Below are 27,613 nucleotides of genomic sequence, written 5' to 3'. Positions count from 1 at the left end.
ATGACTCGGGAGTCTACGCACAAGCATATGCGGACGACGTTGCCTGTTTGTTAACGGGCCCTTCGCTTATGAACATCTGCAAGAAAGTGCAGAAAACTGGATATGATGGACACTTGCTGCTGTGCGAATAGGCTATCCGCAAATCCCACCAAGACTGTCATTGGAAGAAGGAAGCTTGATGGACTCGTTCTGCCTAAGCTAAAAGAAGTCACAATCCAGCTATCCAAGGAAATTAAATATCTTGGAGGAATCCTCAATAGTAAACTCCTCTGGAAATCATACGTTGAAACAAAGACATCCAAAGCACTGACAGCTTTCTGGCAGTGCAAGGGTGTTTTTGAAAAAACGTGGGGTCTTTCTCCTAACAAGGTCCTATGGATCTACACGGCTATGATAAGACCTATTATCACCTATGCATCAGTGGTCTGAATGAGTAGACTCCCGCTCGTGGGAGTCAGGAGCACCTTATCGAGACTACAACGCGCAGTGGCCATCTGTAGCGTCGGAGCTTTTCCGACTACTTGATGTTTTCTACCACCACTTGATGTTTTCATCCAAACACAATGGGAATTGGTATGGCCCCTGTCCGGCATTAGACCACAGAGTAGGCATGGACTTCGATCTAACGATCCTCGCCATGCCTCTTGACACCTTGGCTCCTTGGCATCACAAGATCTACTCAGATTTATTCGGAGGTCGAGTAGATTTAAGAAAAAAAAGGTAATTAGATCTGAAAACTTCAACATTAGATGGATTATATGAGCGAAGTAGATCTGAACAGTCAATCAAAAATTTGGATGAAAATATTCTGAATTTTTCTAAATTTCGCATAAAATTTGAAATATTATTTTATATGATTTCGGTTAGAGGCCGAACAGTATTAAAAAAGAAATAACAAAAAATTCTATATTAGGTCCCAAAACATTGTAAATATTAAAAAATCATCAAACACTCAGTTACGCTTGCCACTGTACCAAAACATTTATTTTTCCTTTTTTTTGTGTCTAAATTTTATTTGTTTTAAGGAAGTGAGCCTCTAACTTCTCCCTCTGGCTTCCGTATGTGTTCTTGAATTGCTACAAAATTTTCTATCACTGGAGTTCTAGCGCAAATGCTGTGCTAGTTATGCTGCAATTGGCGACTAGTTTTATCAATTGCAGCTTTGCTTTGACGATGGTTTAGATTTTGACTTCAGTAATTCGGATTTATGCGTTTGTAATAAGTTCGCTCTCAAGCCTCCTTGATGAGGGGTCGGCAGGTATGTAGGATGGATAGAGGTATACTGGAGTGAGGTTCGGCGCACTAGACCGGGCTAGTTTACGCTCTCTGGACCCAACCTGTCGAAACAGGTTAGATGGGCTAGGTGATGATGGTGGGTAATTACATTGCACTGGCAGGGTTTGATGATCTTCTACAACAACAACAACAACAGTAATGACTTTTAATTAGAAAAACTTTCCGTCTCCCTCCCTCTCCCTCTCCCTCCCTCTCCCTCCCTCTCTAAATCCAAGCTTTGCTTATCTGATGTCCACCTGGAATCTTTCAGTTTAAGTTGACAACAGTAAAAGTAGTTATTTAAGAGTTACGTTTATTAAAATTCATATGAATATTTACAGTGGAAATTTAATGTCTGTAAATCACTGAATGCGCCAATTAAAAGTTCAATTAAGAGGTCAAGTAAGAGGCCATTGCAGCAGTGGAAAAAATTAGCATATTTTGATAGTTTTTTCCGGCCGTGTAATGAAATTAATTAAAACTGAAAAAGGTTCTTCATATGTCGTAAACTGTATAAATTATTATTTTTTTATCAAAGAAATACGAAAGAAAATGGCGGCTGTACGACTTTTCTTCCGCAAGCTGCGCGAATTGCGCCTGCAATACCATATTTAAGTTAGGGTGAACGAAACAAACTTTTTCGATTATAAAAGTGCGTACATTTGGATGAGATATAGGATATATGGGGCAAATATGGAAAATGATGAAAATGTGAAGTGCGTAGGCTCGTTTTAAAATATCGATTTTTGCAAACAAATTTTTTTATAATATATAAAATCAAAGTGCATCTAGTTTTACAATATTAGTAACGCAATATATTTAAAAATTTTGATTATTTTTTTATATTTAATTTAATTTAAGTTTAATTTTAATTTTTTACTTTTTTTCTAAAAATTCAGATTATGCTACAACAAAAACCATATAGCTAAAAATAGCACTTTGTACGCAATGAATAGTTAGATCTTTTAGAAAAATTCTAGGTATGCAGCTTCGTATTTTTAATATGAAGAAAATGCACAACACTTCTAGAAAAAAATAGTCAAAAATTAGTGTGAGTTTTAAAGTGGGAACAGTTTTAAAGCGGGAAGAGTTTTAAAGTGGGACCAGTTTTTAATTGGGGATAGTTTTAAAATGGAAACAGTTGTAAATTGGCGACAGTTTTAAAGTGGGAACAGTTGTAAAGTGGGAACAGTTTTAAAGTGGGGGATGATTTTAAAGAGGGAACAGTTTTAAAGTGGGACCAGTTTTTAATTGGGGATAGCTTTAAAGTGGAAACAGTTTTAAATTGGCGACAGTTTTAAAGTGGGAACAGTTGTAAAGTGAGAACAGTTTTAAAGTGGGGGATGATTTTAAAGTGGGGACGGTTTTAAAGTGGGAACAGTTTTAGATTGGGAACAGCTTTAAAGTGGAAACAATTTTAAAATGGGGACAGTATGCAGCTTCGTATTTTTTTATATGGAGAAAATGCACAACACTGCCAGAAAATAAATAGTCAAAAATTAATGTGATCAATGAAAATCGAAGAATCAATGGCGAATTCACGAAAAAGTTTTAAAGTGGGAACATTTTTAAAGAGGGAACGGTTTTAAAGTGGGAACAGTTTTAGATTGGGAACAGCTTTAAAGTGGAAACAATTTTAAAATGGGGAAAGTATGCAGATCATTTTTTTTTAATATTGAGAAAATGCATAACACTGCCAGAAAATAAATTGTCAAAAATTTATGTGATCAATGAAAATCAAAGAATCAATGGTAAACTTACGAAAAAAGTACAACTGAGCTATACAATTTTTTCCCCACTGCTGTTGTTGTTTTCTTCAGATATTATACTAAAAAGGGTACACATTCTTTAGCACCGTTATTTTAAATACATTTTCGAATAACTTAAATTTGCTCTGCGTTGATATGTACGTATGTGTGTATGTATTTTCACACATTTTTATATGAATTTCTGTTGAAATTGTTTACGATTTATTTGTTTTGAGATCTGAAAGATGTTTACATGTAAATGTAGTGGCTGAAAAGGTAAACAGTTGTGCGTAAAAATAAACCGAGAATTTAAACAAAATATTAAAAGAAGGTTAATAAACTGCAAAAGTTATGAAAGCAGCGGCAACGCTTGTCTGCAGTAAATCCACATTTATTTCGTTAATTTTGCTGTCCACAAAAAATTGATTGTTTAAATAGTTTTGTTTTGTTTTTATTTTTTTATTTTTTGCATTATTTTTTATTTTATTGTTTCTAAGAAAGTCAATAAAATATCCGCTTACTAGTTTTGTAAATAAATGACAATTTAAGAATTGGGTTGCGAAAACATTTCAACTGAATATAAATTATTTTAAGAAACGAAAGTGTTTTTTGATAAAAGTAGACAGTATTAAAAAAGAAAACTTATTCCCCAGCTATTTATATAAAAACGAATTTAAATAATTTACTCCCATTCGGTTTCGCTAAGCAAAGTGATTTTCATTTATTCGCCTTGACGTGACTTGACATGCATTAACTTAGCTAAAAAACGAGCTTTTAATTGTCCTACACTAAGGCATGATAAATGGCATGAAAAACAGCTAAAAATAATTATTATAAAAATAAAGTATTGCAAGACAAAAGCCACACTTAAAGGTACAGTTACTTAAGCGCATTTGTTTCAACTGACTTTCTCACTGACTTTCACACCCACAAATCGCGTTCATAAATAGTTGAATTGAATTTCACTTTATAGACACAGCAGTGTGGAAGAATGGCAAAACGCAAGCAAATTATGGCCATTAAAAAAGGTATGTAATATCGGTCATAACTGTGGGTTGGTGCGTACATATGGAGGGAATATGCGCGTATAGATAGTGCACATTTTTTATTTTTTTTATTTTTTTCCTTGCATTGTAAATACCGAGGATCTTCAGTTGATAGTTTACGTGCTGCTCAAGAAGAATTTCTGAAGTGCTTGCACAAGCTAGGCGCGTGTTTGCGTTAATGCCATATTTCCTCAATATTTGCTTTTATACTACATACACTTACCACACATATGTATATGCGTGTGTGCGTGTTTGTGGCATTAGTTTATGATCCTCATATTGTGTTTGAATAACTTTTATTTGTTAACGTGGTTCTAAATTTCACTTGCAAGCAAATTCGCTTATCAATGCCAGTTGGCGCGGTATGAAAATAACCTTTGACGTAGGTATGTAAGTTGAAGTGCAATCATTGGCAAAATAATTTTTGGATTTTTTTTAATTACAAAAAAAATTTTGTTTTTACAATAAATATTTTCACCTTGTTTCTGCTTCGCTTTAAATTCCCAAGTTGTTGCGATTTTTACTCATTATCATAAACATTTTGCTGCATTTTGAAGCACACAGACTTATTACGCGTTGAAGTGAGGTATGTAAGTATAAGTAATAATAGTTTCACATACATATTATATGTATGTATGTATATCTGAAAAGTTGTACCTATATAACTGTGCATAGTGTCTACTTATTTCTAGTTGGTTTGGAAAGAGCGTAAAACCAGCGTCATTGCCGTTCTCAGGAGATATGCACATACATATGCATACATACATGCATACATATGTATGTATATGTATCGCTCTGTGAATGTAAATATGTGCAAAGCAGTTAAATAGATAATTGCTGACGTGCGGCAACATACCAATCAAGCGAACGACTTTAGACTCTTTCATAACTGGAGCGGAGTGATCGAAAGGGGTTGAAGAGGTATTCGGAAGTTATATTATTGCGCATGCATGTATGTGTCTGTGTGTGTGTGTTGCTGTGGTGTGGCTTAACCTTGAAAATTTTGAATTGTTGCTAATGATTTGAATTTGTTTGCTATTTTTTTATTATTTTTGTATTTCTTAGGTTTCGTTATTGTAGCAATGTTGTTATTTCTTTATATTTATTTCGTGCAATTTCATTTATATTTTCCCTTTTTCGCTTTTTTATTATTCCCTTTTATTTCATTACATTTCACTCTACTTACCTTTACTTGAAAAATATTTAGTTATTTTATATAATTTTGAATATTAAGGCCATAGCATTAACAGGGAAGTTGTTATGATAATTAAAATAGACACTGTGTAAGAATTTTGTGTAGGAATAGTTTTTCATTAGTACTGATATAACATAGGTATACATAAGTACGTATAGCTTAAGTAACAGTTTTTAAATAACAATAAAACAATACAATATAATTAAGTTTGATCATATATATTTTCAGCTGAGAACAGTTTCTGATGAACACCTTTTAAGGATATTAAACACAAATCAACCCTCTTTAATACACAACTTCAGTAAGATTAAGATTGCGCAAAATTGAGAACAGTTTCTGTTGGTCTAAGAACAATTTATGTTAGACTGTGCACAATACATTTTAAGTCGCTGTTTGAGATTTAAATTTAATTATGAATAATTTGTAGTCGGGGACATTTTTAAAGTAGGAACAGTTTTAAAGTTGAAAATGCGATTAGTTTTTAAACGCGCACAGTTTTAAAACGAGAACAGTTTGAAAGTGCGAAAAATGGGCACAGATTTAAAGTGGGAACAGTTTTAGAGTGGGGACAGTTTTAAAATGGGAACAGTTTTATAATGGAAACAATTTTAAAATGGGAACTGTTTTAAAGTGGAAACAGTTTTAAAGTGGGAACAGTTTTAACCCTTTCAATACGGATTTTTTTTAAGGGAAAAAAATATTTAACCATGAAAAGTTATTACTAGTGATCTAAATAGTATATCCTCTTGTATAAACAAAGAAATTATTTCTAGGAATTGAGAAAATGTCCTGGGAAAACATTGTCCCACCCGTAATGAACACTCCGTAGATCTATAATTGTCGTTTTTCCACTTACTGACCTAGCACGTGCTACGATTTAACTACTACTGCAAAACATGTGTAGAGAAAAATACAAAGTATAACGGGTCATACGGAGCATAATTGATGGTATATCTCGTAAAAAACTGATGGGAAGAAAATACACAGCGATGCAAAGAAATATTTGGCATTTAGTACAACGAAAACACTCATTGTGACATATGTGTCCCGTCAGTATTGAAAGGGTTAAAGTGGAAACAGTTTTAATGTGAGAACAGTTTTAAAATGGGAACAGGTTTAAAGTGGGAAAAGTTTTAAAATAGTGGACAGTTTTAGAGTGGGAACAGTTTTAAAATGGAAACAGTTTTTAAGTGGGAATAGTTTCTTGTGAATAATTCTAAATATTAACGTTTTGCAAAAAAGAAAAAAAATATGTTTTATGTGAAAATTTTTATTTTGATAATATTTGTTTAATTCCTAAAATGCATTAACATACATATGTATTTGAGCTCGACGATTATACAGCAGGCAGCAATTCATGTGGGTAATTATTCGGATTAGTGAGCTGTGCTACTCGCACTGCAGAGTTGGCAGATGCACATCAAGTTAGGGTTGGTGTCGAAATTCTGTATGTACAAAATTCTAAAAACAAAATTCTGCTTTTTAAAATTCTGCTTTTTTAAAATTCTGCTTTTTTAAAATTCTGCTTTCTAAAATTCTGCTTTCATTATTCTGTATTACAAAATTCTGTATTAAAATATAATGATAACAATGTTAAAGAGGTAATGTAATTATTTAATTTATTATTATTATTTTTTATTATTATTCGAGATATTAAATAAAAAATAATAATAATAATAATAATTTTTTCTTCAGTTTCGATAGAATCCACAGTATTTTTGCGTGGAATTTCTTTTCGCGTGGGCGGCCTTCGGCCGCGCTTCAAAAAAATAACCCTCATCAGTCCAACTCCGGCTACGCAATCCACCGTATTTTTGCGTAGAACTCTTCTAAGAAAACGACAGCTGCGAATAATTATTAAGAAAAGAAATGAATTAAGTCACACTACATATTTAAAAAGAATTCCAAAAAATATTGTAATTGGCTAAACTAAAATATTGTTATCGCTTAATCATATACATATGCATATTTATGGAATAAATGTTTATTTTGTTACTTCTTGTATGACGAAAATCACAAAACTTGAATAAAGCAGAATTTTTCGCATTAAACATGCAGAATTTTGAAAAAGCAGAATTTTAGAAAGCAGAATTTTAAAAAGCAGAATTTTAAAAAGCGGAATTTTTTTGCAATTTACAGAATTTTGTCACCCAGAATTTTGTAATACAGAATAATGACACGCTCCCATCAAGTTATATAATTGGCCTTTACAATCTTTATGGGGTGTTTGGCTGAGCTCCTACTTCGAACTTTGTATACAATTTTGAAAAATTCGGCAAATTTTCATCGAAATTTCGAAATTCATAGAAAAATTTCAGGTATATAATAGGACTATGAATAAGTTCGTTTCGGTTTTACAACAGATGGCGTAACTTGATTATTATTCCATCGATCCACATTTCCAAACATTCATTGGAGAGCTACTGTCGTAAGGCACAAACGTCAGTATAAGTTTTTTATTTGAAGCGTAAACAACAATATTTTTACCACACTTGAAAATGTCGAATTTCGTGCCAAATAATGTGTTTTTGCGGGGAATTCTTCTTCATTATTTTAATATGAAGAAAAAAGCAGCCGAAAGTCATCGTATCTTGGTGGAAGTTTATGGTGAGCATGCTCTATCTGAGCGAACGTGCCAGAAGTGGTTTGCACGCTTTAAAAGTGGTGATTTTGGCTTGGAAGACGAAGAACGCGAGAGTGCGCCGCCAAAGTTCATGGATACCGAATTGGAGGAATTGCTCGATCAAGATCCGGCTCAAACGCAAGAAGAGGTTGCAAAAACTTTGGGAGTTGATTAATCAACCATTTCCAAACGTTTAAAAGCCATGGGAATGATCCGAAAGGTAGGCCATTGGGTGCCGTATGAATTGAAGCCAAGAGACGTTGAACGCCGTTTTATGGCATGCGAACAACTGCTTCAACGGCACAAAAGAAAGGGTTTTTTGCATCGAATTGTGACTGGCGATGAAAAGTGGGTCCATTACGACAATCCAAAACGTCGGGCAACGTATGGATACCCTGGCCATGCTTCAACATCGACGTCGGCGCAGAATATTCATGGCCTGAAGGTTATGCTGTGTATCTGGTGGGACCAGCTGGGTGTTGTGTATTATGAGCTACTGAAACCGAATGAAACGATTACGGGGGATGTCTACCGACGACAATTGATGCGTTTGAGCCGAGCACTGCGAGAAAAACGGCCGCAATACGCCGATAGACACGACAAAGTTATTTTGCAACATGACAATGCTCGGCCACATGTTGCACAAGTGGTCAAAACATACTTAGAAACGCTCAAATGGGATGTCCTACCCCACCCGCCGTATAGTCCAGACCTTGCGCCATCCGATTACTATCTCTTCCGATCGATGCAACATGGCCTGGCTGACCAGCACTTCCGTAATTACGATGAAGTCAAAAAATGGATCGATTCGTGGATTGCGGCAAAACCGACCGAATTTTTCACAAAGGGAATCCGTGAATTGCCAGAAAGATGGGAAAAAGTAGTAGTAAGCGATGGACAATATTTTGAATATTAAATTTGTAACCATTTTACGTCAATAAAGTTTCAAATTTCGAAAAAAAACCGCACGAACTTATTCATAGTCCTATTAGTTTTATAGATCATTGAATTTTGATACAGTAAAGTAGCATTCAAAAAAAGTGCAATTGAGCAAGTTTCAAGTGGTTGAAAAATTGCATTGATTTTTGACAATTTTTCCTGCTGGCGTGGTGAGAAGTTTTCTTCCATGAAAAAAATTGTAGAGTAGGCGTTAAAAGAGAAAACGCACAAAATAGCGTACGAAAAAAATTCTCAGAAATCGATGTGAGTTTTAACCCACTGGAAACATGCACTTTACTGTATCAAAATCTAATAAACAATAAAATTGCATACTTGAAATTGTTTCAGAAATTCTTTATACAAATTTATAGAGTAGCTGAGAAGTTAATCCAGTGATGACCCCACCTCATTACACTCAATTCAACCGCTGTAGCAGGTACTGAAAGTTATGTTGAGTTCCTCCGCATGCATTTGCAAATTGTGTGGTGCCGTTAAGAACCCAATTTTGACTTTGTTAGACCCAGTAGTGCTATTGCCTGTCCCTGATCCACTTGCGGCCAGAAGAACTATGTAACGCTGCAGATGAATATTGTTGTACCTTTTTTTGTTTTTGACTACAAATTTTGTATTGTTTAAGTTGGGGGCATGAGGTGGTTGCAAAGTGAAGAAGTGAGGAACTATTTAAAAGTTATGCGTAAGACTGAGTTGTTTATTTGCTCTGAAATTCAGTAGTTTTAGTTGTGCCTTTATATGTAATTAATTTTCGATGATTTCCCTTTTATTTATTTTATTTGAAATTTTTGCTTACTTACTTTTTTTCTTCACTGGTACTTTACTTCTCCAATTACACCAAAAGTATTTGGCGCAAAAAACAAAAACAAACGTAATCGTGCAAGGATAAATACTGATTTGCGCTTTTTCGAATGACAAACCCCAAAAAAATCATACAATAGGCAGTTAAATCACATTCGTACAAACACCTCGCAGTGGCGCGTAGTTAGCACAGTAGCTACAGGGCGTATGATAAACTTCCATCGCATGGAAAGCCATTTGTTTGCCGCTGAGCGCATACAAGAGTATACACATACATGGTTATTTGAAAGCTGCACGTACAATAAAACGCATTTAATGAGCTATTTAATCAATGCCCAATGATACCGTAACACGCTGAGTATTAAATAGGCTCCATAAAATTATCTACTGACTTAAATACATAAAAATCTACCAAAGAATAGCAATTTTTTTTTTACTTGTGACGAATTGAGCAATCACCATACATACATATATACATTTGTGTTTGACTAACTTGAAAATTGAACAAAGTAGCAAAGTTACAAAAAAACAGCAACTTAAAGTAAACAAATGATAAGTCAATAAATTTTTAAGTATTTGCTAGCGGCCGCAAAATACTGCAATAATAATGTGCTAAATGTTGCGGGGTGTGGGTGGAACTGGAGGTGCGCCAAATCGACAGACTTGACTCAACACAATTGCGAGTTTATTGTTCTCCCGTTGTTGCATTGTTTTTATTTTCATTACCAGAGCCAAACCCACAGCAGGCTGTCTGCCTAGCTGCCTGGCTGCCTGGCTGTCAGTTGGCCTACCTGTCTGGCAGCGTGCCTGCCCACCTATTCCATGCTACGCTACTCTACTTGCCTCTCATGAATTACATACACTTATTTGCCGCTTTTATGCGCCTCTCAAGGAACCAGCTCTACATACAAACCCTACCTACACTCACACACCAGCCGTTACATATTTGTGCCAACTCACAGCTTTGGTACAGTTGCTTAGAATCAGCGCGGCATAAGTACTCGAGTAGTTAGTTCACATTAAATATGTCAGTAAGGCAGTGAGTTAGTATGTCGTTGACGCTGTTCGCGAGTGAGTCATTTGATTCTGAACGGAATGTGCGCGAAACATAAATAAATAAAAATAAAAATTTCAAATTAAAAAATAGAGCAAAAATTGAAAATTTGATATATTGGAAAACAAAAATAAGCTGATAAAAATATTTTCTTCGCAAACGTGAAGTGAGTAATAAAAAATAAGTGGATAACAGAAAAAAAAAACGCAAAAAATTAGTAAACAAATAAATTTGGTGTAATGAATAACGGAACTCCATGGGGGTTATTTAAGTTACGCAAAAACAAACAAGGGAAATGTCAGCTTTTGAAAATAGGCAGGCGAACTTAAAATGGGTACAAGGCTGTTCACAAACATACCAATTTGCTGCTATTTTTTTGTGTAGCGAATGAATTGATGAAGTTAAAAGTACTTTTTAAAGCAAGAATTACATATCTTAATTACAGAAAAGTGAACATAAAACTAACCGCAATAAATCAGTTTACAATAAAATATCTACAAAGAGAGCTCATTGTAGTTTTATTTTTCAGTAAGGCGAGATGACCTTTACGAATTATTCCTAGTTCCCAAACTCTAATTATCAACGAAAGTAACTTATTTTTTTTCAAGAAATTCAAAAAAGTTTGCAGTATAGAGGTCTAGCTTTAACCCGCGGTCCCGCTCGCGTAGGAGTAGTTTTGAGGGATTTAGGATATGTATATAAAAGAATTACACACAATAATTTCATAGAAAATAATTTTTTATTATTAACCATAATATTACAATAGCCGGCATCCGTTGTTATGGCTCGTTGAATAAAATAAAAACAACCAATCACAAAAATATCAAGCAAAATAATTTTCATTAATTTTCTATCTCAAACCGTTACGTTTTTGAACTTTGCTTTTGGGTCATAGTTGAACAGCTTATGCGGATTGTGAAGTCTAGAGTGTGCTATAAATAGTGGGAATTGGATAAACTAAGATTTTTTAGATTAAATTTAAGCAAATATTCGATTATTAGTGACGAATGAGAGTGGTGGCGCCTCCTGGGGGCTGTGGGAAGGGAGTTCCATCATAAAAACATGCCTATAACCTTCATTGGGTGAAAATATGAATGTATACAATTTTTTACGTCATTTGGTGTTGTCGTTTCGTAGTGATGCGCGGACAACATACAGACATTCACCTTTATAGTATAGATTTTAAATTTTATAAAATCTATAACTATAAATCTATAAAATCTATAAAGAAAATATAAAAGAAAAACTTACCATATAAGAGACCGAGCTGCTGAGGTACATCGTCTCTATAAAATTATTTGATATGAACATTTGAGTATCAAATGGTAGAAGAAAATTTAAAAATGTCTGGAGGAATATCACAGAAAAATCTACATATAACCCACCCCTGGTTGTAACGCTAAATGTTAATAATGAAATGATGTCATTTGGTAAGAACCTGCAATTACATTTAGGGATAAAAATTTCGAAGCATATATTTTTTACGTTTTTCACATACTTCAAAGAGGATAATTGCAAGAAAAGTATTTTTAAAATTTTTCTTTATACGAGTATTTTTGTTTTATTTGAATTCCAAATGCCACTCAATAGCTTTTATAGATTTTTAATAATTTTTCGAGTTACGGGTTCCATATGAAGCTTGAAGTTCTGTTAAAACAATACTGATGTGCTGTTGAGAAAAATGAAAAACACAGATTTAACATAATTGAAAATGGTAATTGTAAGGAGCTCAATTTTTATTAATTACAAACTCAATCTTTTTTTTTCAGAAAAACTATGAAAGAATAATTATTTTTCTTTATTTTTTTATATATATATTTTTTTAATTATTTCCTTATTTTTTCACTTGTTACCGAAATTTGATTTTGAATTTCCTTCATATTTTTTGAGTATTTGAATTTCATAATTTTATATAAATTTTTCGAACATTGGCGCCCAACTGTCTTAAAAAATTGTAAACTCCTCTACGAACAAATGCTCACGTACTTCTGAGAAAAGTGGAAAACACAGCTTTCCCACAATTCATAATCGTCATAGCATCACCATTCGGGGCGAACCATTGTCTCCGTTGCCATTCGCCTTCACGTCGCTCGACTTTCACCTTTGCTTTTGACATCGGATATGCCAATAGTTCTTACGTCGCCTTCTATGTCAACTCTCCAGCTTTTTCTCGGCCGGCCTCTTCTTATGTCGTCTTGTAGATTTGTATCGAAGTTATTTTTTACAGTTCTGTCATTGTTCATTTGCAGTGTGTGACCGTGCTGTTTTTGCTTTAACGTTTCTGATAACATTTGCACCTTAACTCAGCATTATACCGAATGCGAAGGAGGTAATTGTAAGGAATTTAATGTTTTTTAGTTTAAAAAAATTTTAATTTTTTTATATTTTATATATTAATTTTAATTTGTTTGTCAAATTACCTTCATATTTTGTTCATTTGTTACCCAAATTGTCGAAGACCATACCACACTGAGAACATCGGTTCTCGTCGGGTTAACGAAATTAAGCAGTGTCGTGCGCGGTTAGTACTTGGATGGGGGACGCTTGGAAACACCGCGTGTTGCTGACATTAGACAGCTGATGGGTCATGCTAGTGTTGCTGCTTCGTCATATTTGTATTACTTGATATTATATAAATTTAATAATAAAATTTATTACCCAAATTTGATTTTGAGCTTATTTCATATTTTTTATATATTTATAATAATATTTCGAATATTCGCTTCAAACTGAATTTTGATAGATTTACCACAGGAAATGAAGAAGTAAAAAAAAAATAATAAATTAAAAAAATTACAAATTTAAAAATATATAAAGGGTGGTTAAGTTCAAGGGCCGGTGTTGATTTTGAATAAAATACAATTTTTTTAAGAAACTAATGTCATTTCTCTTTATTATGATAATATTGGTATGGCTCAATTACGTATGGAACAAAATATCGGCCAAATGGCCGCCGTGGCCTTGGCGGCACACCACCATCCGATGGTCCAAGTTTTCGATCACGCTGAGGCATAATTGAGGTTCTATGCCGTTAATGTGCCGAATTATCTAATCCTTTAGCTCTTGAATTGTTGCTGGCTTCTCGACGTACACCTTTTCTTTCAAATAACCTCAAAGAAAGAAGTTCAACGGTGTCAAATCACATGACCTTGGCGGCTAATTGACATCGCCGCGACGGAAGATTATTCGGTCATCAAATTTTTCGCGCAAAAGAGCCATTGATTCGTTAGCTGTGTGACAAGTGGCACCGTCCTGTTGAAACCACATATCGTCCACATCTATATCTTCCAATTCGGGCCATACAAAGTTTGTTATCATCTCACGATAGCGAACACTATTCACAGTAACTCTCTGACCGGCCTCATTTTGAACAAAATACGGCCCAATGTTGGCGCCGGCCCATAAACCGCACCAAACAGTCACTCTTTGTGGGTGAATGGGTTTTTCGGCAATCTCTCTTGGAATATCATTCACCCAAATGCGGCAATTCTGCTTATTGACGAATCCACTGAGGTGAAAATGTGCCTGAAAATTATTTTCTTTGATATGCATTTTGATTTGATCGCCCGTTTTCATAATAACCCTGAATAACTTTAACGCGTTGCTCGATTGTGTATCCTTCCATGTTTTAAATTGAGTTATTCTGAAATTGAAAAATGGCAAATGAAATGCAGAAAAAAGCTTGACGTTCAGGTGTGGTTCACATTCAACATCGGCCCTTGAAATGTAACCACCCTTTATATTTTTTAATTTTCTTCATACACTTTTTTTAATTTTCTTCATAAATTTTTTTTAATATATTCTTTTTTAATTTTCTTAATTTTTTTTTTAATTTTTTTCATTTTTTGTTTTTCATTTTCTTCATATTCTTCCCTCATTTGATACCCATAATACACCTATAACTTTAAAGTCCTCTTTAACAAAAATTCTGGCGTACTGCTGAGCAGTGAAAAATGTAGATTTACTACAATTGCGTTCTTGTATCGTACATCTATCGATATTCTCATTTGTGATAGCACAAAAATTCAAATTTGTCGTAAGCACTAACTGTCAGCTTGCGCTCTAAAGTCGCATGTAAACTACTGAGAGATGAATTAACCTCGAAAAATAAAAGGATTTTAAAATATTTTCGTTTCAATGAGAATTGCGAGCACTTCTGGCACAGAAACTAAGTCACTAAGACAAAACTTAAAATGCTTAAAAATTAAATTATTGAGGAAGTTACTTTTCATATGACTCATTCTATTATTGGAATTTGATGGAGTGAGAATTTTTTTCTAATTAATTCTTTTCTATTTTAATTTTTCGCATATTATATAATTTTTTTCATATCAACTAATAATTTATTTTCACATTCATCAACATTCTCACAGATAATGAGTATCTTTACGTTTAAACTTAGCAATTTTATTATATTCATTAAAATCATTAATCAAACGTCTGAAGTGTCTGACTCACCACAATAGATACGCCAACTAAGTTATTCCCCACTCGAAGGCGGTGGAAGGTGAGCGACAGTCAGTAACTCATAAAAAAGAAGAAGAAAAATAACGAAGTTGTTCATCTAAACTTTTTGACGTTAATATTTTTTTATCTGTTTTTATTTATATTTATAGTTGTGTTTTTTAGGTTTCTAATTTTTAAATAAACATTCACGAGCACTTTACTTATAAGTAGTATTCATTTACGCTTGCCCGTGAGAATATGATTTTAATTTTGTTTTCCATTTTTGTGTCACGAGTTTAATTTTCCACTTTTTACGCAAATTTATGTACTCACTTAAATTTTACACTTGTAAGTAAGTTTTTATTCAAGCGTGAATTCGCTTTCCTCCACATTCTACTTCTGTTTCTGTGCGCTAATCACTTGAGCACTTAATTAAAGAATTTGCGCTTCGTCGAGTTTTGTGAATTTGTTAATTTTTTATTAAATTTAAAATTTTTTATCAGATGGGGAATTTTATGTTTTTAGTGTGTAAATGTATGTGTGGGTAAACAAATTTGTATGGCTCACTTGCTGCTAGACAGCCAAAGTAAACATTTCAGTGTTAATACATATTTACATACTTACATACATACACTTTTATATGTATTTATGTACCAGCGATGTAAATTTGTTCAACTTTTACGACCCCGATACTTTTGGGATCTGGTTAAGGGGTTATACGTAGTTATGACTTTCAAAAAAATCGATTTTTTTTATTGCATTTTTGTAATGTACATATATTCAAAAGTATACGCACGAAATTTGAAGTAGATCTAAGCAATACTTTCGGAGTTCTACCTAAATATGTAGAGATGCCTCGGCACGTTTTAAGGTGGGTATTGAAACTTTAAACGTGCTTTTTTCAAAACGGCATTTTTCAAGTCGGTGTACACGATATCTCGAAAACGGCTTGTTTGATCGGTCAACCGTTTTAACTCAATCTTTAAAGATACATTTTCTAGTAATTAATCGTTCCTTTTGTAAATCTGATGCTTACTTTCCATTTTATAATCAATTTACGGCCAAATTTTAACGTAAAAATCGAAATCATTTCTTTTAAGAGCTGCCATTTTGTGAAAATTCACTATTTTGATTAGCCGAACGATTAATTACTAGATAATCTAATATATTAACAAAATTTGTTTGGTTTTTTGATTTCAGATAATCCAATCCTGAGTTACGATGTACACCGTAAATCGTCTTTTTTTAAAAGAGGTTCCAGAAATCGCCTGCAGCGCGCTCTATAATCAACATTTTCATAAATAAAAAATTTTGTTACGTTCTTGAAGGATGCTTTTATAACCGCCAAAAATTTTCAAATTAAAATATTCTGAAGTTTCTTCAGGATAAATCCTTGACAACCCGTCTTTTATTTGCTTCATAACTGCGTATAACCCCTTAATATGAATCCCGAAAATCTGTTGACAAGTAATTCTAGGATTTTAAGTACTTAAGAAATAACGGGATACCGGTATCTCGGGATCGACATGCCTAGTATATACAATTGTATGCAGCTGTGCTATTGGCAAATTTTTATTGATAACTTAATGCCCGTACATAAAGTAAATAAATACTTGTAAATGAATTGGTTTACCATGAACCGAAAATATCGCTTATTTGTACGCAGCTTAGCGAAAAATTATCAAATCAAGATATGAATTCAAGTATCTATGCGTATTTGACATTCTTATTTGTTTATTTGTTTATTACACTTGTTTTTGTTGTTGTTGTAGCTGCTCTCACATGAAATGAAATACTCAAAAAAGGTGAACAAGATTTTATGTAATTGATTGATGGGCTTGGCTTATGAAACAAGCGTTGCAAAGTGATAAGAATTTTTAAAAATTAGTAAAGAGTAAAAATATGTACCAAAAACTGATTTGATTTATTCAAAGGAGTTCTTTTTTTGCATAGGAACTGCTCTAAGGGGATACCTATAGTAGGCTGTAAAATTTACCGCTGATTGCAGTCTATCTCTATATCCTCTCAGAAGAGAGGATTCTTTCTCCGTATGTTTGTAAGGCACACTGAATATCAGACAGCGCTCAGAGATGAACTCTTACGGTTTGTTAGCACATAGAGAGAGAGAACTAACGTAGCCATTTGTATAGGTTAGTGGAACGATCACGGAAGATGCAGCTAACTATCATTATTTGCGAGGAAATATGTAGATCTTATAGATCCAACATCCTTCAATCGAAGGTGCTGCACAAAAACTTTCTGGCAAGGGGAAGTATCTGGTTTTGAAGAAAGAATACTCTGTAACCGTCTAACCTATGGCAAATCTGACTGCGGGTGCGACTTTCCCTTGCATTAGAATACAGATACTCAATTCATTTTAGAATGTTAAGTTGTGTATTAGCGGATTAAAAAATGTACTAACTTAAAAGAATTCTATGTGAAATTAAAAATGTATAATTTGCAGCCAAAAAATGTTTAATTTTATCCTCATTATTTCGGAAATAACCGCTTTTAATCGCTAAGCCCGTTCATAAGTGATCAGTAAATACAATCACATTGAAATTTGTGGCGTAAATTACATTAAGTATTTTGTAATTTTTCAAGTTTACGTATTTAAGTGGCCATCCCACTCGAAATGTAAACTAGTTCGAAGTGAATGGAAAAAATTTAGAACGACTTTTGAATAAAATTAAAAGTAGTAAACAATGTGTCACATAAAATTAAAAAAAGTTTTACGCAATGAGGTCAGTAAATCTAATAAATAGTACTTGAGGTAAAAAGAATTAAAAGTAGCGTAAAAAAACAAAAACTCACAACAAAACAAAAAAAATGACTAAACTTGAACACCAAAAAAATAAAAAATAGAAAGATAGCAAAAAAATGACCAAACTTGAACAACTAAAACAAACAAAAAAAGCACAGTAAACAACGAAACTTAATGATAAAAAATTACTGCATACTTAGAAAGAATACTAAAAAAAAAATATGCAAACAAAAGCGTAAAAATACAAAAACAAAAAAATTACTTTCAACTAAAAAAACAAAAAAATGAAAGTGAAAAACAAATTATGAGCATTAAAAGCTAAGTACGTAAATTGATAGTAATTAACAGACAAAGAGCAACCAATTACATCATCGATGTGTGTACAAGTGTTGACATGGCGCTCATGTGCTTCGATGGAGCTTAGTATGAGTTTGATTTTCATGATAACTGCTGAGCCGAAGAGAGAGGGTGCCAGTTGTATAGGTGGAGAGCAAAAGAGGGAACTATTAGGCGATGACTGTATAAGTAATAAGTGTGTGTTTATTTATTGAGCATTCAGGCTCCAAACAGTATTCACCTGAGTTAGATACCCCTTTGATCAACTGATTCACTATCTGAGAGGTTGATTAAAGCCAAAGGTAATAATACAGATTACTTTCTCCGCATGTTTGTAAGTCACACTTAATATCGGGCAGCGCTCAGAGATGAACCCATACGGTTTGTTAGCGCACAGCAAGTCAGCTATGTATTTGTTTAATAAGTTTGATGATAATTAACGTAGAAATTTAGTTTTAATGAAAATATGTCTAAAATGGGGAGGCTGCACGAGCTTTGAATTATTTTCTTATTAATTTGATGAGAATTGCTAAAATTTGTGCTAGGCCCTTGAAATAATATGCAAATACTATAACATAACATAGCACAACATTTTGTCATGCTATGCTTAACGTAACGAAAAACAAAAATTACAAATTACAAACGAAATTAAAAAAAGGAGAAAAAAAAATTAACTGAAATATAAAAAGAAGATAAAAAACAATATAAGAATGAAAAAGGGAAATTAAATTATGTTGTGTTATGCTATGCCATGTTATATTATATTATATTATTTTGTGTTAATGTTATATATTAAAAAAAAATTTACTCTGTTATGCCATGCCATGCCATGTAGAATTTGAGTTGAATTTGAAAAGGTCGAGCCAAGGAGCACCAGGAGATTTGGTGGCTCCTAAAACACTCAGGCTAAAGAGCCCATTGTATTTAAAGCTCTGGAAAGGGGGTAGATAGTCAAGGAGGGAGGGAGAAAAGTATCAGAGAAAGAAAGAAAAACTTCTGTTTGGAAAACAGTTGCCATTCCCCCCATAGCATAGTGATACTTATTACTATCGTTTAAGTACCATCCGGCTCCAGACCCTATTTCAGTCTTGGACCCATCGGTAAAGAAAATATCCGTCAAACCTCCCTGAATGCATTCTGGATTGCTCCATTGCTCACGCTACGGAAATCTGACATCAAATTTCCTTCCAAATGAAACGATGGGTATCAGGTCATCTTTAGGTGCCAAAAACAGTGGATACTGCTCCGACAGCAACTTAAAGATTTCTCTGCGTCCCGAAGTTCCATCTTCGTGCCAGAAACCATATTTATGGAGTGTACACATTGCTTTTATTGATTCCTGCTGTATCTTAAGATCCAGGGGGAGCAAATCAAGCATAGCATTCAGGGCATCACCAGAGGTTGTACTCATGGCACCCGTGATGCATAAACATACACTTCTTTGCAGCCTGTATAGTTCTCGGATTGTGGACTTAACCATGCTCCGTCGCCATCAGACCACAGAAGCGTAAGTGTTGATTGGTCTGATAAGTGCCGTGTATATCCATAGGACCACAGCAGGTTTCAGACCCCAAGTTTTGCCAAAGGCTCTACGGCATTGCTGAAAAATATTCTGTCTCCTAAGTCAGCTACTTATCCAAGATTACTCCTAGATATTTAACTTCATGGGAAAGACCAAGTGTCACACCTTTCAGTGTTGGAAGACTGAGTCCATCCAATTTCCATTTTCTCGTAAAGAAGACTATGGTTGTTTTGTTCGGGTTAACGGAAAGACCTTGTCTTATGCACCAGTCATCGATTTTGTCAAGAATCCTCTGCACATTCGTGCAAAGCCTCTTTAAGGATTTATCTGATGTTAGCGCACAGACGTCGTCCGCATATGCTTGGACGTGAAAACCGAGATCCTGCATCTCCACTAATAAAGAGTCTACGACGAAGCACCACAGCAGCGGAGAAAGAACATCCCCTTGGGGACATCCCTGACTGTGATTTGTTCGTCACTGTTCCCACCAGCGGTTAACAGCCTCTCAGAGAGCATGGAATATATCCATTTTATAATGGCTTGATTAACTCCGCGTCGTTTGGCAGAAGAACATATCGAGCCGAAAGTGGCATTATCAAAAGCCCCCTCAATGTCCACGAACACGCCCATTGTGTATTCGTCAGCTTCCAGCCTTGCTTCAATCTTGCTAACAAGATTGTGTAAGGCTGATTCACATGATTTTCCACTCTGGTAAGCGTGTTGATTTCTACTAAGTGGACTTCTCGGCAACATGAACGATGTCAAACTGATTGGTCTAAAACTTTTTGCTAGGGAATAGTCATCTTTTCCTGGTTTCGGAATAAATACTACTCTTACGCGTCGCCATTGGGATGGTATATAACCAAATGCAAGACAGGCTGTGAAGATCCTTTTCAGGGCCTCAATCAGCCTGTCTCCTCCTTTTTTAAGCATTGCTGGATATATTCCGTCAGGTCCAGGGGACTTAAAGTTCTCAAAGGAAGATAAGGAAAACCTTATCGATTCCTTTGTCACTATCCGACTAGCAATATACCAGCTGTACCTAGAGGTTCCACCGTTACTACCGTTATTGTTCATGCCACTCTCAACTTCAGAGAGAGTTCTACTACCCGGAAAGTGGGTTTCGAGTAGAGCATTAAACGTTTCCGATTTGGAAATGGTGTATGAACCATCAGGTTTTCGAATGGAATCCAGCCTTACTGAGCGGTCTAAATGAAGGACCTTACAAAGTCTCGCTGTTTCCCTCATTTCTTCGACGTTACTGCAGAAATTTCTATAGGATTCAAGTTTGGCTTGCCGTACTTTTTTCTTATATTCTCTCTGTGTAAGTCGATGATTACCCCAGTCCTCTTCTGTTTTGGTCTTCAAGGCCTTATTAAGAAGTTTCCACCAAGGAACCGCTTTCCCCTGTCTGCTTTGCCTGAGTGGGCACAGTTCCTCAAAGCAATTGATTAAAGTACCTTCTAATTTCTTAGTAGCATCTTCAATCATTTCTGCTGATTTGAGTTTTTTTCTGGTTTGGTAGTCGCTCTGTTACAAGCTCACCATACCTGTCCCAGTCCACATTTCGAGGATTCCTACCGGAAGGTATTGATATTATGTCAATTCCCAGTCGGAGTTCGATAAGGCGATGATCAGAAAGAGAGTCCTCTTCCAAAACTCGCCATCAGTTGATTTGATTTCCAACTGACCTATTGGTAAGTGTTAAATCAATCACCTCTTATCTCCTTCTGGTCACAAAAGTTGGTTTGTTACCAGTGTTTTGAATGACCAGATCGGATGACAGGATAAAATCCAGTAACTTGAGACCTCTGGGGTTGCATTTGCTGCTTCCCCACACAATGTTCTGTGAATTTGCATCACATCCCACTATTATGCCATGTTACTTTATATTACTTTGTGTTATGTTATGTTACGCTATTCTATATAAAATAAATTTTATTATGTCATGCCATGCTATGTTATGTTATGTTGTATTATTTTGTGTTATGTTATGTTACGCTATTCTATATAAAATAAATTTTATTATGTCATGCCATGCTATGTTATGTTATGTTATATTACTTTGTGTTATGTTATTGTATGTTACACTATTCTATATAAAATAAATTTTATTTTGTCATGCCATGCTATGTCATGTTATGTTATATTATTTTGTGTTACGATTCTACGATTATTACGTTATTCTATGTAAAATAAAATTTACTATGCTATGCCCTGCTATGTTATGTTATATTATATTATTTTGCGCTATGAAATGTTACGGTATACTACATAAAGCAAATTTTATTATGTTATGCTCTGTAGGTAGGTAAAATGGCAAGAGACACACTTCAAATAGCACTTACGTGCCGTTTTGATACCATAATGTGGACCACTACCTGTGCAAAGAAAAATTATTGGGAAGAGAAAACCTTCTACAGCCATCCAGTGCTGTTGATGTAGGAAGAGGAATCTCAAGCGCCTAGCCGCCACAGCCGGACATTTCCAGAGAAAATGTTCAACGTCTCTTTCTCTGTAAGATCCCCACAGCTTCTGCAATAGGGGTACCGATCACCCAGTTACCAGCGAACACTGCAATGAGTTTGGAAATTGAATGACGGGGGATTCCCATCACCTTAAGCGTTCTGTTTCTATCGTATTGAGGCCATAGTGTTTTCGAAATAGCACACGATGAGGCAGCCCTCCATCTTTCTTGCGCTTTTCTTAAAAATAAATTGTGTAGTTTCCCTTTAACAACGGACAAAGGGACACGGATGTCTGAGAGGGCGACAGCTGAAACCGCTTCTGTCGACCCCTTCCTGGCAATCGTCGACTCCCTCGTCGGTAATTTCATTTCCCTCTATACTCCTGTGCCCAGGAACCCAGATAAGGGAAATGTTTCCTGTACGTTCGAGACGTTTGAGTTTCTCCTTGCAGGAGTTCACCAGAAGAGAGCTGCAATACGGCGACGACAGTGCCTTGATCGAAACTTGGCTATCGGAAAAAATATTAATGTCTCCCTCCCAACAGCGATCTTGAAGCATTTTACATGTCTGCAGGATCACGAAGACCTGTGCTTGAAAAACGTTGCTCGTTTCCGGCAGTTAAAAGGAGACCGAAATGCTGGCTGATTCAGAGAAAAACTCCCCTTCCACCCCAGATTCCATTTTGGATCCGTCAGTGAAAAAGTCTTGCCTGCTCGGAAAGATAGCCTAGCACAACCCTCAAAACACAGTTTGCGGATGGAGAGATCAGTGCGAAGAACAGAGAAGGAAGGGGAGATCTGCTTCAAGATGCTCTATGTCCTACAGGAAATTGTCTCCAGAGGCCAAGCTCCTTCAACCTGATATGCTCTTTTATGTTACATAAAATAAATTCTTTTAAAATAAATAATATAGGACTATGAATAAGTTCGTGCGGTTTTACAACAGATGACGTAACTTGATTATTATTCCATCGATCCACATTTCCAAACATTCATTGGAGAGCTACTGTCGTAAGGCACAAACGTCAGTATAAGTTTTTTATTTGAAGCGTAAACAACAATATTTTTACCACACTTGAAAATGTCGAATTTCGTGCCAAATAATGTGTTTTTGCGGGGAATTCTTCTTCATTATTTTAATATGAAGAAAAAAGCAGCCGAAAGTCATCGTATCTTGGTGGAAGTTTATGGTGAGCATGCTCTATCTGAGCGAACGTGCCAGAAGTGGTTTGCACGCTTTAAAAGTGGTGATTTTGGCTTGGAAGACGAAGAACGCGAGGGTGCGCCGCCAAAGTTCATGGATACCGAATTGGAGGAATTGCTCGATCAAGATCCGGCTCAAACGCAAGAAGAGGTTGCAAAAACTTTGGGAGTTGATCAATCAACCATTTCCAAACGTTTAAAAGCCATGGGAATGATCCGAAAGGTAGGCCATTGGGTGCCGTATGAATTGAAGCCAAGAGACGTTGAACGCCGTTTTATGGCATGCGAACAACTGCTTCAACGGCACAAAAGAAAGGGTTTTTTGCATCGAATTGTGACTGGCGATGAAAAGTGGGTCCATTACGACAATCCAAAACGTCGGGCAACGTATGGATACCCTGGCCATGCTTCAACATCGACGTCGGCGCAGAATATTCATGGCCTGAAGGTTATGCTGTGTATCTGGTGGGACCAGCTGGGTGTTGTGTATTATGAGCTACTGAAACCGAATGAAACGATTACGGGGGATGTCTACCGACGACAATTGATGCGTTTGAGCCGAGCACTGCGAGAAAAACGGCCGCAATACGCCGATAGACACGACAAAGTTATTTTGCAACATGACAATGCTCGGCCACATGTTGCACAAGTGGCCAAAACATACTTAGAAACGCTCAAATGGGATGTCCTACCCCACCCGCCGTATAGTCCAGACCTTGCGCCATCCGATTACTATCTCTTCCGATCGATGCAACATGGCCTGGCTGACCAGCACTTCCGTAATTACGATGAAGTCAAAAAATGGATCGATTCGTGGATTGCGGCAAAACCGACCGAATTTTTCACAAAGGGAATCCGTGAATTGCCAGAAAGATGGGAAAAAGTAGTAGTAAGCGATGGACAATACTTTGAATATTAAATTTGTAACCATTTTACGTCAATAAAGTTTCAAATTTCGAAAAAAACCGCACGAACTTATTCATAGTCCATTATATTATAAAATAAAACAAATTTCAACAAAAAAAAAACACAAATAAATCAGTTAAAATCAATAAATATTAAATAAATTTGAAAACCTACAGAAAAACTTACCTGCATCAAAAATGCAGTGTCACATTACATGTGCAACCAGAAAAACGTCACAAAAAACAAGTTATCGCTATCTGCATTGCTAAACAAAGCTCACCACCCAAAAAAAGCAACCAAAGCATAACTGCGAGAGCCACTCAAACCAGTTCTGAGCCGCATTGATGCGGAAGTTTAGAACGCAAACGAGCGCATTGAGCGTGGATGAAGGTGGGCTTGGCTGTGTGAAGTAGCGTATGCCAGTGTAAGCGTAATTAGAGTAACGGGTTGTAGTAAAACAAAAGCAAAATTAAAAAAAAAATCTGCAGAAAGACCAGAGCAACACTAGAATGAAAACAAAGTCGAAGGCACTGCACGCGACAATCACGTAATTGGGCATAATAAAGCCATGTAAGAGTATAATGACGAAGGTGACAAAGCAAAATAAACAAAAGAAAACCAAACAAATACAGAACAATTATGCATATGAAAAAAGAAATTAAAAAAAAAAACAGGAAACTCGTATTACAACAACTCAAATAAAGCGACCACCGCTACGTGGGAGTTATGCAAAAGTAAATATTATTGAAGAAATACAGCAGAGTCGCATTTCAATGCCATAAATAATTTTTGACATTTAAACTTGTTACTTCGTACATATGAACATAACTGCATAATATTTGCTACTGCTTGAATTGCCATGCATCTTGTCGCTGCAAGCTCATGCAATTTTTTCCCCTATACATGTGAATGTACGCCTGCGCACGCGTCACCGCCGGCATGCAAAACTCAGCTCAGCTGACAACCATAGCACACAGTAAAGTATAATCACTGATAAGTTGTTTAGCAACAAGTCGCAAGTGGCTTAGGCAAATGAAGCAACAAACTGTCAAATTGCCCGCACACTCATCCAGTCAGCGATTAAACGAGTGAATGGCTGTATAAATGACCAGTGGCTATTACCAACAAATGGACGCTCCACTCACTTGTGCGCTCAAGTTAAGTTCCATGTTAGATGATCAAATGATATCTTAATGCACAAAAAAAGGCGAGAAATTTTTTATCGTCGAAGAAGTGAACGTATACCCTATGGATACATACATACACATGTGGGAGAGAAAAAATTAATTTAAGGAAATCGGTATAGTTTTGCATCTAAAAAGCCTACTGACAAGGAGAACGTCCATTGTTCCCATTGAGAAAGTAAATTCGAAAGCCAGGAGCTACTTGCTACCCGACCCTCTATTTAGATTCTATACTACGTCTCTAGTTGGGACTCCACTTTTTGTAACAACTAAAAATGCGTCCGTCCTCACGAAGATAGCGAAACGAGCAATGTGAAGGTTTCTGATAGGTTTGAAACGAGGGTTAACTCTGCGCAGTAAATAAATAACATTCCAGCTTTGGTGCAGAGGTACAAAGCTTCAAATGAAATCGCCTCTTACTGAGCACGACTCTCATATAAGATTAGAGAAGTTCAATTTGAGTAAAGCTATCTCGGTAAATAGTACTCCAGCTTGGGCATAGAGGTGAAAAGTTTCATGTAGGACTTATTTTTACTGAGAAAATTCTCTTATAAATAAGAAGCGTGTGGCCACAATGCGCTGGTATAACGAATTGGCAGAAGTGCAGCGGAAGGAGTTTCCACCTTTATTATTATTATTTCCTATGGTTCCAGAGAGGAACAAAGGGTCACCTTACGTTATCTAATATATTATACTGGCTAATATACTAATACGAGTCCTATTATAAGGGGTCACACTGTATTATTTAATATTATATTATATATCAGGGTGAAACCCGAGCAACTAAGTCCATTTCTAAGCCCGTCAGAAATTATAGTGGTAGATTTCTCATCCTCTGGTATACGTCATCATCATCATCATTCATAGCACTACACCTCGTGTTGAACCTTAGCTTCTTCTACAATTGTTTTCCATGCATCTCGGCTATACTACATAGCTATACTACGGAATGCTTCTTAGATCGCCCTCAATGTCGTTTAACCATCGCTTCCGCGGACGCCCTCTTCGCTTTTCATCAAGCAGGCGCACACCTTCTTTCATCTGGCACTCCCTAGGCATTGGTTGCGCTGCGATTTGCCAAATCGCACGACGTTTTCACCTTGTAAGAATTGAACTAACTCGGTATTATATCCGATGCTCCGAGCTATAGAGAGCATTTTCTTCTCGTACTGGACCCAGTATTCTTCCTCTTCTAATGATCGTCCCTAGAGGCAGGCAGGACTTTTTAATTGAATCTTAGCCCGACGAGAGCAGGGTTGCTGGGATGATTCCAGCTCATCCTTCAGCCAGCTTCTGCAGAAAGGACTTGAGACAATTCCAAGTCTCACCACATGGATACCTAACGGACAATGCTCGGTAGGAACAGTCACGAAATTCGAGAGTTGCGGTTTTGTTAGCTTCAGAAGTTCAAGGATCTGGTCTGCAGGGTTTCGCGACTTTGCACTTTTGCGCGCTAGCACAGTGCTCGCTAAGTTGACGAGACGCGGAGCTTTCCAGAAGCAGATCACAGGTTCTCAAGGGAACGCTAATGGTCTTATTTCGCGGTGAATCCCACTCGGGGGGTTCCCTGTCGGGTCAGCTTATCAACCCAACAGTTTCTCGTTAAGCCACTGCGACCGGGAACCCAATTGAGCCTAATATCGAAGTATTCGGATGCAGTCCAGAGAGAACTCAGCGCTATGGTTTCTGCGCTTTTTCAGAAATCAGACACCGGCCGCTACGGCGTTTAGCGCTTTTTTCAGCTGGAAAATCTTGTTGGTAGCTGCAGGCTACGGAAAGCCATAGCAACGCCGCGGGCTTCCAAAAATTCATTGGAAAAATATATAAATGCATAATACGCTCCTCAATGTGTAAGGTATAAAGTAGATTTAGCCGATTAAGTCACGCCACCTGTTGCCACTTGCAAGACCGCTTCGCGCAATTAAATGCCAACATGCGGTGGAAATGCAAAAAATGTCTACAAGCATAGTGTTGCCACACCTGTTGCATTGCTTTGGCAGCTGACAACATTTCCAATACAAACAAACATTTACAAGCATGCACTGAAGTGTGTGCACATACAAATACATATAAGTATGAAAGTATGTATGTA

At 35.9% G+C, this 27,613-nt stretch overlaps 1 protein-coding gene across 6 annotated transcripts in view; it reads left to right on the top strand.

Moving 5' to 3' along the window:
* Positions 1–27,613, top strand: part of LOC128868676 (general transcriptional corepressor trfA) — a 77,076-nt gene that overhangs the window by 37,131 nt on the left and 12,332 nt on the right. Inside the window, exon 1 of one of the 6 annotated variants that reach the window (XM_054111026.1) lies at positions 10,603–10,859. The exons of the other annotated variants lie outside the window; for them this stretch is intronic. The gene's annotated coding sequence lies outside the window, so the exon portion shown is untranslated. Of the gene's footprint in view, positions 1–10,602; positions 10,860–27,613 lie in introns of those variants that run through there. 6 annotated transcript variants of the gene reach the window in all.

This window comes from Anastrepha ludens, chromosome 6, assembly GCF_028408465.1.
Source record: "Anastrepha ludens isolate Willacy chromosome 6, idAnaLude1.1, whole genome shotgun sequence".
Classification (NCBI taxonomy): domain Eukaryota; kingdom Metazoa; phylum Arthropoda; class Insecta; order Diptera; family Tephritidae; genus Anastrepha; species Anastrepha ludens.
This window is presented reverse-complemented; position numbering and strand designations above follow the sequence as displayed.